We start from the raw sequence: 16629 nt of genomic DNA on the forward strand, positions 1-16629 counted from the left end.
TTTGCCTGTTTGGGTTTTCATATTCTTGGTCAAGGATCAGCACTTTGAATCCTTGCCTCAGACTGTTTTGCAGAGAATGTCTGCTTACATAACTGGTCACCATGACCCATATTTATTAAACTGTTATCACTCGCCTATGGACCCACCTCATGCTTTCTCACACAATATACACACGTGCATATACACAAACATGCAAGCCGTTCATTTCTTCATATGTATAATCATTTTTAATGAGATGTGAAGACATGAAGACATTTTATTCTCTATGCAGACAGAAACGAGGTTTATGTTAAAGGGATGTAGGTCCTTATAAGAAAAACATTCAAATAAATGTACTGTAGAAGCTCTTACTGCAAGAGCACAGACAATCTGATGCCAAAGCTTAAAAGGAAGCAAGAAAATTCTGGACAGAATAGAAGGAAGTAGGACAATTCTGGGCAGAGCAGAGGAGAGGAGAAGAGAGATGGAAATGGGGATGTGGAGAGGAGTTGGTAAGAGACTTAACACTGATTTGTTAGAAGGCAGAAGGTGTGCAATGAATTGCAGGACCGTTTACAGATTTCCCTGTGACTTTCAGTCCATGAATAACTCCTGCTAAATCAGGTGAAAGTGCTGAGTTCCATGTTTGAATAATTATGGGCTCAAGAAGAAATAAAATAGATGGGTAAAGAATGACAAGATGGTCCCCAGATGACATGTGGAAGCAGAGATGTGATTTGTCTAAGAAAACTAAAATGCAATCCTCAGCAGCATCTCAGGTTATCTCGGTACTATAGAATTTACCTAAATGCATCTCCTTGTAATGCCTGCTATATACCTGGATGTGTGTGCAGAAAAGTAAAAATAAATATTGTTTAAGTCATGTGCTCTTATAAATATCATTACATTTTGAAATAGCTATGGATGCTCTCCTGAGAGTCCAACTTTACTTTGTGCAAGTAATATGCTTTGAGATATTATTTATCTCACACACATGGACACACCCTACTTTGGAATTAAACTATGTGCCTTTACACCCACACACCACCTATGTGATCTTCAGCAAACTGTATAACTTCTCTGTGCCTCAATTTCTTTATCTGAAAAATCGGGATAGTAGTATTCCTTGCTTCACATATTGTTATGAGGTATAAAACATTATTATTTATATCGGACTTTGTTTCTAAAATCATGGCTCAAACATATGAACTAAATAAGGAATAAAAGAAGGAAAAGAAGGAGGTATCTAAGACTGAGGGCAAACAGTAGCAAAAGTGGGAAATAGGAAGGCAGGCAAGCAGGCAGGGAGGGAAGGAGGAAGGAAGAGGGGAGGGAGGGCAGTTGAATAAGATTCAAAAGTAAGGGCGTTCCTGTCTTCGTGTCTCAGTGGTAATGGAACCCGACCAGTATCCCCGAGGACCTGGGTTCCATCCCTGGCCCCGCTCAGTGGGTCAAGGATCCGGCATTGCCATGAGCTGTGGTGTAGGTCACAGTCATAGCTCAGATTCTGCACTGCTGTTGCTGTGGCTGTGGTGTGGGCCTGCAGCTATAGCTCCAATGCGACCCCTAGCCTGGGAATCTCCACATGCCACAGGTGCAGCCCTAAAAAGACCAAAAAAAAAAAAAGATTCTAAAGTAAGGGTGCTGGTGGCATTGCACTTGGTTCTTTTCGCTGTTCTGTCCAATACTTTTTATTAATCTAATAAAAATTATTGTATTTGCTTAATCTTGAGCTTGATTTCTTTAACTTCCGTCTTCCTAAAATTCTGTTATATAACCAAAAAGGAAGGACAGAGAGTTTTTGGTAAGAGAGGAACCTTTCTCAAAATGATGCTGCTTACTTGGTTGAACAAACTTGAGGGTGATAAGCTCTCCAACAGATAATTAAGGGAAGCAGCCAGGCAGGAGAGGGTCTGCAGCCAGACATCCAACACTATTTCGACCTGAAAGTTTTCCCTAATTTTGAGCCAAAATCAAACTTTTTCAATTTGGATTATATGAATGCTTTCTTAGAAGGGAACTTGCAATCTGTTTTCTTACTGCAATAGCGAAGAAATTAGAACATAATGGGATTATCCGTAAGAAGATTTTTTACAGTGGGATTTGATCTCCTTACCTGGGGGAGGTTCGCCAAACCAGGTGACTCTCACTTGGAGGTCAGAGCCCACATAGGCTACTCATCGTCTGACAATGGGATTCTTCTACAGAAAATCTCAAAGCACAGAGAGGCAACTCAAATTGCTAAAGTCACTTATAATGTGAACACACATTTTCATGTACTGAACACAATCCAGGTCTACGCTAAAAACAATATGCACGGTTCCACTCAATGTTTAGAACAACCTAGTATCCATCCTTTTCACAGCTGAGGAAAGAGAGAAGGGACTCTTCTCTTAGCCATGCAGCTAAGTGACAGACTAGCACCCCAGTTCATCACCTCTGGTGAGAAACCCCATATTCTTAAACACAAGGCTGAGCTATAAGAGTCTTTTGATCAGCTACAGGAAAAATAGCTGGTAACGGCCCCGTTTCACCACTGAGAGATTTTTTTCCATATGTTTCCAAGGAAATGTGAATGAGAAAATATTTATTGTATATTTTGTAGGAAAATAGGCACACACACAAAGGGATTATTTAAATGATATTAATACATAAAGCATTTATATATTTTTAACCTATGCCCCTCTGTGGAAATTAAATACCGGAGGTAGAGTGGAAGGCATCTTTTTCATTTTTGCTCAATACACAAGAACAAAAAATATTTGAAACAATCATTTTAGAAAAATTTCACTGAAAATGAATAAAAAGAAAATTTTATGGACCAGCATTTATATCTGGTGAATGGAATAAGTGTGTGTGTGTGTAAATTATAGTAGTTTTGAATACGAATCCCATTAGCTGTCCTATGGTGTTATAAATGCTGTGCACGCACTGTATTTAGGTATTTGTTTGTCAGACAAACACAGATGCACATCAGAGAAAGTGAATCGCTTTTTCAATGCAGTGATTATGAAGCGTTTCTGGATATTGGCAATGATCCAGAACCGATTATGCTTTGATAGATCTAACATTTGTCAGCAGTCAGCAATTTTGTATCAAATCAAACTTGAAGATTTTTCTCTTGTCTTCATAACATCCTCTTATTTGATTGAGGAGACTATAAAAGTCATACAGCACAGCGACACTGTTTCCACTGTCAATTTCTTTAGTTAAATTGCAAACTCTGCACGACTGGAGAGAATAAAAGGACCAGAGGTCAGTATTTTCAGTTTGCTCATCGTGTCCACTGAAATGAGTATTATTACCATATTACTTCTTAAAGGGTCTGTACTAATAGAAAGGAGGCTCAACTGCATGAATTTCACTTAAAATATTACCTTGATGAGTCATGCTTGGTTAAATGCCCTGGGCAGAATTCAAGTTTCAAGGACTCTGAATATGACAGAGTAGATTTGGTTTTTCTTAAATGATGTTGCCTCTTATCATAGCTCACATTATTACCTTGCACTTGCAGTGGGTTTTTTTTTTTATTAGTTTTGAAAACGTATATATTTATAACCCATTTCACTGGTACAGCCTATTTCTAAAATTTTAGCACATCTTTAAGGACCGAGAAAAAAAAAAAAAAAAAACTGGTCAACAACAACTCACATTTCAAGGAACAATATATTGTAAGCAAGTGTGTTAGGCACAAGCAATGGTCAAATGTAAAAACTACCAGCTCATAACCACTTGGAGTTCCTCATGTCTCTGAACCAGCTGGTGAAGAAAAGATGCGGCACTGGCTAGGGTGACAGATCCTAACTCCTGGGGGGAAATGGAACTACTACTATTCCACAATGGAGGTAAGTAAGAGTAGGTCTGGAATACAGGGGATCCCTCAGGATGCCTTTCAGTTTTACCATGTTGTGTGGTTAAGGTTAGTGGAAAACTACAACTCAATCCAGGCAGGACTAGTAATGGCCCACACTCTTCAGGAATGAATACTTGAGTCGCTCCTCTAAGGAAAGAAGCATGACCAGCTAAGGTGCTTGCTGAAGGCAAAGGGAATACAGGACGGGTAGTAGTACAAGAAGGTAATTATCGATACCAGCTAGGACATCCTGACCAGTAACAGAAACAAGGAATGTCACTGTCATGAATATTTTATTTTGATGAGTATTTGTGTATGTAGCACTGTTTTATTTACTCTTATTCATTTATCATATAAGATGTATGATATATCAGTATTTAAATATGGTGACTTTTACACTGCAGCTTTCAAGTTATAGAGTATTGAGGAGAAAGTCAACATTGCTTAAGGAAACATCAGGAGACTCATGATAGCTTTTTTTTTGTCTTTTTAGGGCTGTACCCACGGCATATGGAGGTTCCAGGGTAGGGGTCAAACTGGTCTACACTACTGTCACAGAAATGCCGGATCCAAGCTGCATCTGCGACCTACACCACAGCTCACGGCAACGCCGAATCCTTAACCCACTGAGTGAGGCCAGGGATTGAACCTACATCCTCGTGGATGCTAGTCAGATTGGTTTCCACTGAGCCATAATGGGAACTCCCCAAGACTGATGATAGATTTGTGAATAATAATACATGGAGTCAGGGTGAGGAGCAGGTTCAGGATGGTAAACCAGAAGTCTGGTTTGGAACATACATAATTTGAAATTCTAACTAGATGTCCCAGTGGGATATTATGTTATCACATTATTTTAACATGGAATCCATGGCAAAAGCGAGTTGGGGCTGGTAATATATAACTTGGGGTCACTGATACATAAATGTTTTCTAAGCTGTGTGATTAGATGAGACCATCTAAACGCATGTATGTAGGGATCAATCAAATGTTAGATTGAAGTGTGGAGTAAGAAATTATTCAAGCGTGACTGAGACACTTTTAACTTTCAGAGATTCAGAAAAGTTTAATGTCAGTGATGTACTTCTGAGTCTTTTAAGGGTCACAGTGAAGAAACACAGGTTTATAAAACTTAAGGCAATACAGTACACCATCCACTAAATGAAGTACTGATTTCAGTAATGAACTTAGAATAGGGAAGAACAAATCTGACTTGAGACTGGATCCATTTCTTTGACTCTAACTTTTGAAGTCTACTGCTTTTACTACAAGTCAGTCACCAAAGGGATGTTGCCCAGAGCTTACAGTATACATAATGAAATACAGAAATTCTGTCTGCCATGACTGAGTGGTAAGCTCAAATACCTTTGTTTAGCTCACAGAAAACATTATTATTATTATTATTATCATCATTTTTTGGGGGGGCACCCCATGGCATATTGAGATCCTAGGCCAGGGGTCAGGTCCCAGCCACAGTTGCAACCTATGCCACAGTTGCAGGAATGCCAGATCTTAACCCGCTGTGCCAGACCAGGGATTGAACCCGTGCCCCAGTGTTCCAGAGACGCCAGTGATCCTGTTGTGTCACACCAGGAACTCCTATCATTGTTTTAACTGTGCTAAAATTTTCTTCCCAACACTATTATTTTTTCTGAAACTTGATAGCAAAATTAATTCAGCTTCTTTTTTCCCTTTTTTCCTGTTTTGTATATCATTTCTAAAGGCAATTTAATGGTAAAATTACACATATTCCTTTCATGGAAAAGACTCTGATCTTACGTTTCCTATCTGAATTTCACACCCAACTTACTAATAAGGAATGTGTCCTTCAGATGTTCTCAAAAGTAAATAAATACAGCTTAAAAATATGAACTTAGGCACTAATTTCATATATATAAAGGTCTCTCTTTTATTATCCATGAGAAAAAGAGCAATATATGCAAATATATTTTAAGGCAATTGATGACCACGAATAGTTTCTTGGACTCTAAACAAATTGTGAGACATGAAGCACCTACCCCAGGATACTTAGTGGTTGGCTGCTGTGCTAAATTGTGTATAAGATTAAAAGCAGTTCTTCCAGGATGTCAGTTTCTTGGTAAAGTAGTGCTCCTGCAGTGTTCAGTATGTTTTCAAATCCAATTCAGTGACTAGTCATGCCACATCTCAGACTATGAAATAAAGACCAATGGGAAGGAACTAGGTAAAATAATTTCACAATCATAAGAGGCAATTAAACAATTCTTGGCATAATTCAGCTCATTTCCTTAATATTTCAACTTTTAGAGAGCATTCTATTACTAGAGATATATAGGGTCCATATGTTGTCACAGAAGCCTAAGCATAACGCGAAATGAATCATCTTTATTTTCCCTCATTTTCACTACTGTTTTCTAACAGCTAATATTATACTAGTGTTAAAGCAGTAGATATTAAGAATTTCCACTGTATTGGACACATATTCTTCACTCTTTTTTTTATTATAGTTGATTTACAATGTTGTGTCAATTTCTGCTGTCAAAATGCCTCAGTCTATACACACACACACACATACACATATATGTATGTAATATATAATATATATTCTTCTTTAATATTTTTGTGTCATGGTCTATCCTAAGAGATGAGTTATAGTTCCTGCGCTTTGTAGTAGGACCTTCCTGTTTATCCATTCCACATGTAACAGTTTGCTGTTGTTTATTTTAAATGTAATGTTTGCATCTATTAAATGTAATAGTTACATCTAAATGTAACAGTTGAATCTACGAACACCAAACTCCCAGTACATATTTTTCAGATAAGACAATTTTGTTGAAAAAATATATTTGTATGTTTTGAGTACTGAAATTCCGTGGACTTTTTGCAGAGTATTGTTTTCAAATTGAAAAATATAAAAGTGGGCAAAAAAAACCTGACATTTTATTTACCCTTAAGACAATATTCGTAGTTTAAAATGACTTGCTCTTTGTATGTGTGTCTGTGTGTATGCAGTATATGAACATGATGTATATTTGTAAATATACGTGAATATACATATTTTAAAGCTATATATATACACAGACCTTTTAATGAGAAGAACTAAGTATTTATCTTTACCAAAGAGATGCTTTGAATGTAAACAATGTTTTCAAAATAATTCTTTATAAAATTGAAATTGATATTTGAGTTACACAATTTTATTTAGAAAGAGCAAAATCATGGATGTTCTCAATTTTGTAATTTTTACAAGCTTAATTATTAGGTTGCCTTTAATCATGACTTGCTATAAAGATGACAACATCACTGGCATCAAATACTCCTAAGTGCACAGAGAACTTGCATGTTCTATAATTACATGTAAATCTACAATCATATTTAATATATGCACACAAGAAAGTATCACTCTTCAAATCTGAAGCCACACATTTGACTATACATTATTGTCATCACATGTGAAAGGATGAGGGCTGAAAATAATAAGAACAAAAGCTAGAGATCTGATTTTTCTCTAACTTTATTGAGTTATGATTTAAATGGAGTAATAATTTCATGTTTTAAGTGTATGATCATTGATTTTTTATAACTTTACTAACATACAACTGACAAGCAGCACATACTCAAAATATAATATGCTTCCAGTGGAATATAGAAGGCTATGATAGATATGTTAATTATGTGGTTACGGTTTGGTACATATTAGCATATCCATCATGTCCTATTTTCCTTGTGCTCCTTTGTAATCTTAACTTTTGTGGATTATCATAATAAAAAAACTGATAATATTTCAAACACAGATATGCTGTGGCTGTGGCCAGCAGCTGCAGCTCCTACTCAGCCCTTAGCCTGGGAATTTCATATGCCACGGGTGTGGCCCTAAAAAGAAAAAACAAAAAAAACAAAAAAACCCACTTTGACCCTGGGGTCTCATAATTTCAAGTATTTTCTCACTTAATTAATTATATGTAATAAAGAAACTTGGAGGTTTACTATCATAAAACTTGACATGACTGCAGTATTTATACCTCCTCTCTAGTGTTATGTGGGTATATGTGGGTGTGTGGGTGTGTATGTGTGTGTATAATGTTTAATCATTTTTATGTCTAAAATCAAAAGTCCTCTCATTCGTATTTTAGCTCTGGAATACAGTTCATCTTTTTAACTTTTTTCCTTTTTTAATACTGCCATCATTTTAACATTTTTTTTCTTTTTACCTCTTAAATCATACATATATACACCTTAAATGAAAAAGTGTACTAATTTTGCCACAATTAACCTTGACTAGGAAAATCTACTTTTGCATGTGAAAATTTACATCATTGCTATTTTAGTTTCAAATGAATTGTATTTTTTCATAATGAATAATCAATTACAAATGCATTTCATTGATGTGTTTTCAGTTACAGCACACTCATTAAGCATCTACTTTATCCTGGGCATACTATATTTCACCTTGTAATTCAATAATTGCTTGGTGCCACCTGTCATCAAAGCTCCATATTAGTACAGGGATAAAATGCAATCTAAAATTAGGTTTGCTGTCGGGTAAGGTAGTTTAGAAACACGAGTAGAATATTGGCAACACTAGAATTCTTTACAATAGAGAAAACCAACAGTAGAAGTGTCATTGGACCATCCCCTTTTCCAATTATCAGAGCTACGTTAAAAGCCTATGTATTAGATGGAGGATTTTTTTGTCATAATTTGCATTTGAAGTGGGTTTAATGCTTGAGCCAGAATCTCTGCCGATGAATCCTGATTGTCTGAAGACTCGAAAGCAAAATAAAGCCTGAGTTTTCAAACAATTTTTGATTTTAAAGGCTAGTAATCAAAGGGAAAGAGGCTTTCATAAAATACTGTTTAAACCTTCAATGTCATCGTGTCATGTAAAAGTTCCCGATGAATTTCCATTACAAACACAATTTTTGAAGGCTTTAGATCTTGGTAGCTGAAATTTGGAACAAAGATCTTCAGTCTCAAATAGTTGTTGTTTCTTTAAACAAGAAAGTAAGAAGTCTGTATCATATTTCAGTGGCAACAACAGAAAATATATTGTAAAGGACTGGGGTTTTGAAAAGAGAACACAAAAGCCTAAAAAACATTATTGAGTATGAACACTGAAAACCACAAAATGATAGGAATTATATAAATCAAGTACAACACAGAATCTTCACTATCATCACTCATCTTCCCATTGTTTGCATGTTTTACTTAATCTTGAGAGATCAGCCAATTTATTAAAATTTTAAAGTCTACTGTAGTGATCAGAATGTGCTCCAGAGTTACTTGTAATAATTTGTTTCAACCACATTAAAATCTGAATATTACCTTGAGATCTGAAGTCTACTGGAGTCTTTGAGTCTTATCCTAAATATTATATTACAAGACCTATTTCTATATCCACGCAGCTGTCTCAAGATCTTTAGTGAATAGATGAATAAGTGATGCCTGAGCAATATTTATGAGCCAGTTGAAATTAGATGATGATCTATAAAGCTGTGGAAAATAAACAATTAAGCAGAAAATACATGTTCCTAGTTCCACATCTCCTCATTGGGAATCACTTTTCCATACATCATGATTTCCAAACTTTCCCAGATACTCTAAACCCTGTCAAAACCCAGCTTTGCCTGCAATATCTACTACTTTAAAATGGAATATTCCTCTACTACCATCATTTTTTAAAGATGACAGAAAAAATTAGAACATATTTAGACAGGTTAATCAAATTGGTGAGAATGCTTAACAGCAGGTCAATTCTTACAAATGACTGTTACATGAGGATTTTGCTTTTTAAGGCTATCCTTGTTCGTGGATCTATCTTTGCTTTTTCAAGAAGCATTTGCCAAAGATGGCCTAACAGTTCTCTCCACTTCATATTGATTATATTTACATAGGTATTTTTTAAACTAAAGTAAAAATAAGTTTATTAGCTAAAAAGTAATTTTATTATTAGTAGCTCAGTAATTTTATTCATTCACTCATTTGAAAATAATTTTTGAGAATTTAACTGATTAATCCTATTTCAGGTACTGAACTTCTTAGAAAGAAAAATAAAGCATAATGTTTACCTTGAAGTAGCTTAAACAGTCTGTAATCTAATAGGGAAGATGGGCTCATAGACAATAATGGCCACACAAGGTATTTCCTTGATGGGAGTTATATAGTATGTTGCAGACTCAAGAATTCAGGAAATGTCTCAAATGAAGTTGATGCTTATGCTGGATCTTTTAGGATTAATAGACTCTTGACAAGCAGATGAGGAGAGGAAGGGCAGAATTCTAGATACAATCATATATGAAGTTTTCTTGAGCATTATAAGAATTGTAACTAATCCAATATAGCTGTAGCATACATAATGTGTTATGAACCAATCAAATATAAGAGAGAGAAGGAGATCCAGTTTATGAATCTGGGTCTCTGTTCCCATGTTTTATCTTGCATGAAATGAGGAATCAGGACCTCCCCAGAAGCTGGAGTTGAAGTTGGTGTAAGATTTTATGTGCAATAGGTTGCAACTGAGAAAGTCGGTTAACCAAGCCCAACTGAATTTATTCACTCTTAAAATAAGGAAATTAGGTCCCAAGTTTGAAAACTAACAGTGTGTGTCCATTGTGGATATATTTTAAATAATAAAATAAATAAAACCAAGTGATATAAACTGAGAATTAAAAACAGATTATTATTTCCCCTGAAATAGTAAACTTTTACTAGTTAGCTGTAAGCAATTTTCCTCATTGGTTTGACACTTAGCTTTTGTAAAATTGTTTTCCCCATACCATAAACGTAGTTGAGGCAGAAGTAGCTTACATGTGGAAATTTGTATTACTGTGCTTAAAACTCTTCTTGCTGCACTGAATAAATACAGAGTGAATAACTGAATGAACTTGGGCTTAATGAATTTGCATTTTACCTAATAATGCACTAGATTACTTTTACAGCTTTATGACATCCAAAGACTTGAAGGCCTTTCCCCTTGTCATCAAAGTTCTTAGACAGCAATGCATGATCACGGATTCATAATATTCTCTCATTCAGATCTGTCTGCAGAACCATGAAGTGAGAATAAATACAGGAAAAAAAGTGAATAATTTTCTCCTAGAAGAAAGCACCATTTTTAACTATCAAAATCTGCATGACCAGTGGGGTCATATGGTGCAACCTGACTTGACAGCTGCAAAATAGTCAGTCATCCTTGCTGTCTCAACTGTGCTTTTTTTTCCTCATGTACTCAACTCACTGCCTCTGTGGCTTCCATATCCCAAAGGCTAAAAAACATATTCTCTAAAACTACTTCAACACAAAACTTCAAATTTATTTCTGCTTTGGATAAATAAGATCTTTAGCTATCTTCATGAAATTTTAAACATCACCATTCTCAAAGTTCACTATCACTGACTTCCTAAAACCATCAAGGTCTCTATTCCGATGTTTCTCCTCCAACAAACAAACAAAAGATCTGCACACGTACATCTCATAGTGCAGTGTCCAGTGTTTAGCAGGCATTCGACAAGTGCCAAGCATATGGCTAATAGTGTTTGCTGGTAATAATGTGGTACATATTGATTACTCGCTTGCTCTTTTTCCAGGGCACACCAGCAGATTACATTTCAGTTCTATAAGGTCAGTTGTCTAACCAATGAAAGATGTTGAATTTTTTTTTCAGGGAGATAATAATTATTTTATTTATGATTTGATTGTTTATTATTTTAATTTTAATTTTTAGAGTTTAATGGAAGTATAATTGGTCTTGAATGTTGTGATCATTTCTGCTATACACAAAGTCATTGTTTTACATATACACACATCCTTTGTTTTTTTTTTTTTTTTCAGATTCTTTCCCTACATAGATTATCAGTGTATACTGGGTAAAGTTATTGGTGCAATACAGCAGGTCCTCACTGGCCAATCACTCCATATACCACATTGTGCATATGCTAATGCTAAATCCTTAATCCATTCCTCTCCCCTACCTGTCCCCTTTGGTAACTATAAATTTGCTTTCAAAGTCTGTGAGTCTGTTTCTGTTCTGCAATAACTTCACTTGTATCCTGTCTTAGATACCATATATAAGTGATGTCATACGATCTTTTTCTCTGACTTAATGATAATTTCTAGATCCATCCACGTTGCCACAAATGGAATTATTCATTCTTTTTTACAGCTGAGTAATATTTCATTGTATATATGTACCACATCTTTATCCATTCCTCTGCCAATGGGCATTTAGATTGTTTCCGTACCTTGGTTATTTAAACCAAGTGCTGCAATGAACACTGAGGTGCATGTATCTTTTCAATTTATGGTTTTCTCTGGAATAAAATACCTAGGAATAAATTTACCTAAGGAGGCCAAAGACCTGTACTCTGGAAATCATAAGACACTGTTAAAAGAAATCAAAGATGACAGAAACAGATAGATATACAATGTTCTTTAATTAGAAGAATTGATGTCAAAATGACCATACAACTCAAGGCAATCTACAGATTCGATGCAATCCCCAACAAAGTACCGATGGAATTTTTCACAGAACTAAAACCAAAAAAATTGTTTTTTTTTTTTGGAAACAAAAATACCCTGAATGATCAAAACCAATACTGAGAAAGAAAAATGGAGCTGGAGGAAGAAGGCTCCCTGGCTTCAGAGTATGCTAAAAAGAAATCATTATCAAAACAGTATGATACTGGCACAAGAACAGAAATATAGGTCAATGCAACAGGATAGAAAGCCCAGAAATAAGCCCATACAGCTATGGTTGACTTATTTATGACAAAGAAGGCAATGCTATATAATAAAGACAGTCTCTTCAATAAATGACACTGGGGAAATCGGACAGCTATACATAAAAGAATGAAATTAAAACACTAACACCATACACCAAATAAACTCAAAATGGATTAAAGACCTAAATATAAGACCAGATAGTATAAAAGTCTTTGAGAAAAACATAGGCAGAACACCCTCTGACACAAACCACAGCATATCTTCTCAGATCTATATCCTAGAGTAATGAAAAGGAAAAAAAAACAAAAAAAAAACAACAAAAAACAAATGGGACCTAATTAAACTTAAAGGTTTTGCACAGCAACAGAAACCATAAACAAAATGAAATGACAACCCACATATTGGGAGAAAATATTTGCAAATGAAGTGACTGATAAGAGATTAATTTCCAAAATATGCAAATACCCGCTGCAGCTCAATATCAAAGAAACAAACAACTCAAACAAAAAATGGGTAGAAGCTCTAAATAGACATTTCTCCAAAGACATACGGATTGTCATAAAATAACTATTAGAGAACTGAAAATCAAAACAATGATGAGGTCAGAATGGCCATCATCAAAAAATCTACAAACAAGAAATACTGGAGAGGGTTTGAAGAGAAGGGGACCCCCGCTACACTGTTGGTGGGAATGAAATCAGTAGAACCACTACAGAAAACACTATGGAAGTTCCTCAGAAGATTAAAAATAGAACTACCATATGATCCAGCAATCCCACTCCTGGGAATATATCTGGACTTAAACTAAAAATTCATACTGACAGAGATATGGAGAATAAATAAATGGTTAGGAAACTATATATTTGGGAAAATAGTATTGTATATAAAATTTTGGACATATTAATTTGAATTGTCAGTTCAACTAAAAAGTGAAAATGTTGAGCCAACTAGTGGAGTATGAATTTTAGAGGCAAGATCTGAAAACATACATTTGAGTTTTATGAATGTATTATGATGACTGAATACATGTTTATGATTTGGTTAATTAAGGAAAAATATTGATTGAAAAAGACCTAAAGCCATGCATGTGGATTTCCTCTGATCATGTTTGGAAAGAAAGGATTAGTAAGGAGAGAACACTGAGAATACATGACAAAAGACATGGGGGGGTGACTTAGTTTACATCAGGAAAAAAGAAAAATGCTGTTCTGGTAAAAAAAAGGGTCAAGAAAGGATAAGCGATTTTCTCAAGCTGACAGAGTTAATGAACTGCGATACCTATGATGGAGCTGAGAATTGAGGCCAGGAGAGCTGTCTTTAGGGGCCTTGCTATGAAACACATGCTCACTTATGTGAGTAATTTTCCCATCTACAACTTACTGCCTAAACTGCCAGTGAAATCATCAGTAATGAACTGTGTTGTCTGGGGTTGATGGTTTCTTTGGGCAAGTTTTCAAATATTTCTAATGTTGTATTGTTATTAAAGATAAAAATCTGAAGAGGTGATTTGCTATTTAAACCACCTAACACGGTTTTCTTTTTTGAATGAAATTGGCTTGAGGATAAAACATGAAGTGAAAACATAAATGTAAATACCACTTTTTATTCAATCAGGAGAGTGCCTACTATATGCCTACCAGGGTGATACATCTGTCTTACAGATTAGTATATAATTTATTTTTGTCCATAAATTGATGGATATTTTCCTCAAGAACATGATGCTCTCCATAATATTTGTGGTACTATGTTTTTTGGATAACTCCTCATTTCCAGAATTGTGTTAGTGCTTCACTATCATTTTATCGCTTACCCTGTGGGTCTATGATGTTCGCAGAATGTGAGCACGGAATAGGATGACACATATTTAGACTTGAGGTCAGATACTTACTACCAAAGCAGCCATACAAAATATGTATAATCATTAATCCTATTGTAAAAGCTAATTGAGACTTAAATATATTAAGTAGCACACCCCAACCGCATGAAATGGAGACAAAATCTGGGGCTCTTTGGTACCATGACATACACATATCCTGTCTGATAGTTTTCCTACCAATATTGTTCACGTGCTCCTTTGAGATGCCTATGCACTTTCTTCAGGAGTTTGTGGCAATTCTAAAAGAAGAAGCCCACATTAAAAAAAACCTAGATGTAATTTTATCTTCTTATTGATCTCAAAACTAATGTGAGTATTAAAGAATTATAGTTTATTGAGCATCCCACACATTCCAGGATTTATGCTAAGCATGTGCATATATTGTCTCAGCAAAATGGAAGGAGTGTCAGAAGATCTGAATTCTAGTCATTTCTCTAACACTCTCATGTTATTTGACTAGCTTTAACTATTTAGGTTCTTTGAATGCAAGCAAAGAAAATGGGAGCCTTTGTTACTTAAGCAAGAAATGAATTATTGGGAAGAATGTCATTATACATTTGTCAAAACCCACAGAATACATGTCACCAAGAGTGAACTCCTGTGTATAAGTTCATTGATAGTAACAAGTGAACCACTCTGGCCAGGGATGTCGACAGTAGAGGGAGCTGTGCGGTGGTGGGCGGGAGAGGCAGGGGAACCCTCTGTCATTTTTGTTTGTGTGTATACTCATTTTTTATTGAAGTACAGTTGATTACAATGTTTGATAGGGTCGGGGCACAGTAAAGTGAATTGTTTATACATATATATAGTATATAGTACATATATTTTTAATTCATATGTATTTATTCTTTATATGTTTCAGACTCTTTTCAATGATAGATTATGAGATCTTTATATAGTGCCCTCCCTCTGTACTTTCTACTTGATATTGGTGTGAACCTAAAACTGCTCAAAAAAAGCCTATGTTCAAAAATCTCACAAATTTATCATTTACTATATTTATAAATAATGTATTAACTTGTGTGCATTCATTTTTATCTACTAAAAGTTTCCTTATCTCTTATTTCTTCTATCATATTTTAATGGTAGTCACAAAATGAAAAGTTAAAGTGTTTTGAAAACTGTTACATAAAGATATTGTTTTACTTTTAGCTAAGTTACAGAAACTGAGTAAATGTGGAAAATAACCTCAACGTAAGTGTACAGAGACTGATAATGATCAGAGTTCAAGATAGAAGACTAGAGAATTGTAACGCTAAATATACCATTTATACCTTCCTATGTTTCATGTTCCATTTATTGTTTCTTGTTTTTAGAATTCCTGTTGAAGACAGGCATTATTTAGATCCTCAGGCTCATTATTATTACTATTAGTATTACTAGTAATGCCTCATGGCATTATCTTTAGGAAAAACTTTTTATTGTGCAACTCACTCAAGCATACTCGATTCCACATTTCTCAATAAATGAGGGGATGTGCTCTCTTAACACTGAAGAGTCTCTGAGGTGGGTACCAGAGAAGGGACACTATCTGTCTTTCACCTCAGGTGCTTCTCGGGATGCCTGTGAATTCAGGGACGACTCTTGGAACTTCTTACCATTTCCTTCTTCCTGCAAGGAGGTCTAGAAATATGCTGGCCACATAGAGGCCATTACTTAATGGAAAGAGGTTTTCTTCTTGAATTAATTGGATGTTGGGCCAGCAAAGAAAATTTATGTAGCAGCAGAATTTCCACTTTCTTTTAAAGAGAACGAAGAATGGAGTAGATTAGGGTGAAAAATGAGTCTTTGATAGTAAAAATTTGGAGAGAGAGACATATAAAGAACAAGCTATTTTTTTTTACAAGAAACACTTGAATGGAAAATTGTCCTAACAAATGGGTGTTCAATCTTCGCTTTATCATTGCCCAAGATCAACACATAGGACACAGGCTATTTAAAAACATGGATTTGTTCAAGGTACAACCACGTGTTGTCAAGTACTTTTTAATGCAAGATAAAAGGTACAGCTGTGAGCAGCATGTTAATTTCAATAGATAAATACTTTGTGTTATCAAGGTCAAAGAAAAATTTTTAAATATTATAGCTAGTGGTAATTTACCAACAACTGCATCAGCTATAATACATGTGATAAGAGTTGATAGCAAATGATTGCTGGCTATGTTCTTGGATTAAATAGCTGGGGCTCAATTTAATTTTGAAAAATGCAGAACAATATGGG

The sequence above is a fragment of the Phacochoerus africanus genome, chromosome 13 (assembly GCF_016906955.1).
Source record: "Phacochoerus africanus isolate WHEZ1 chromosome 13, ROS_Pafr_v1, whole genome shotgun sequence".
In the NCBI taxonomy this organism is placed as follows: Eukaryota; Metazoa; Chordata; class Mammalia; order Artiodactyla; family Suidae; genus Phacochoerus; species Phacochoerus africanus.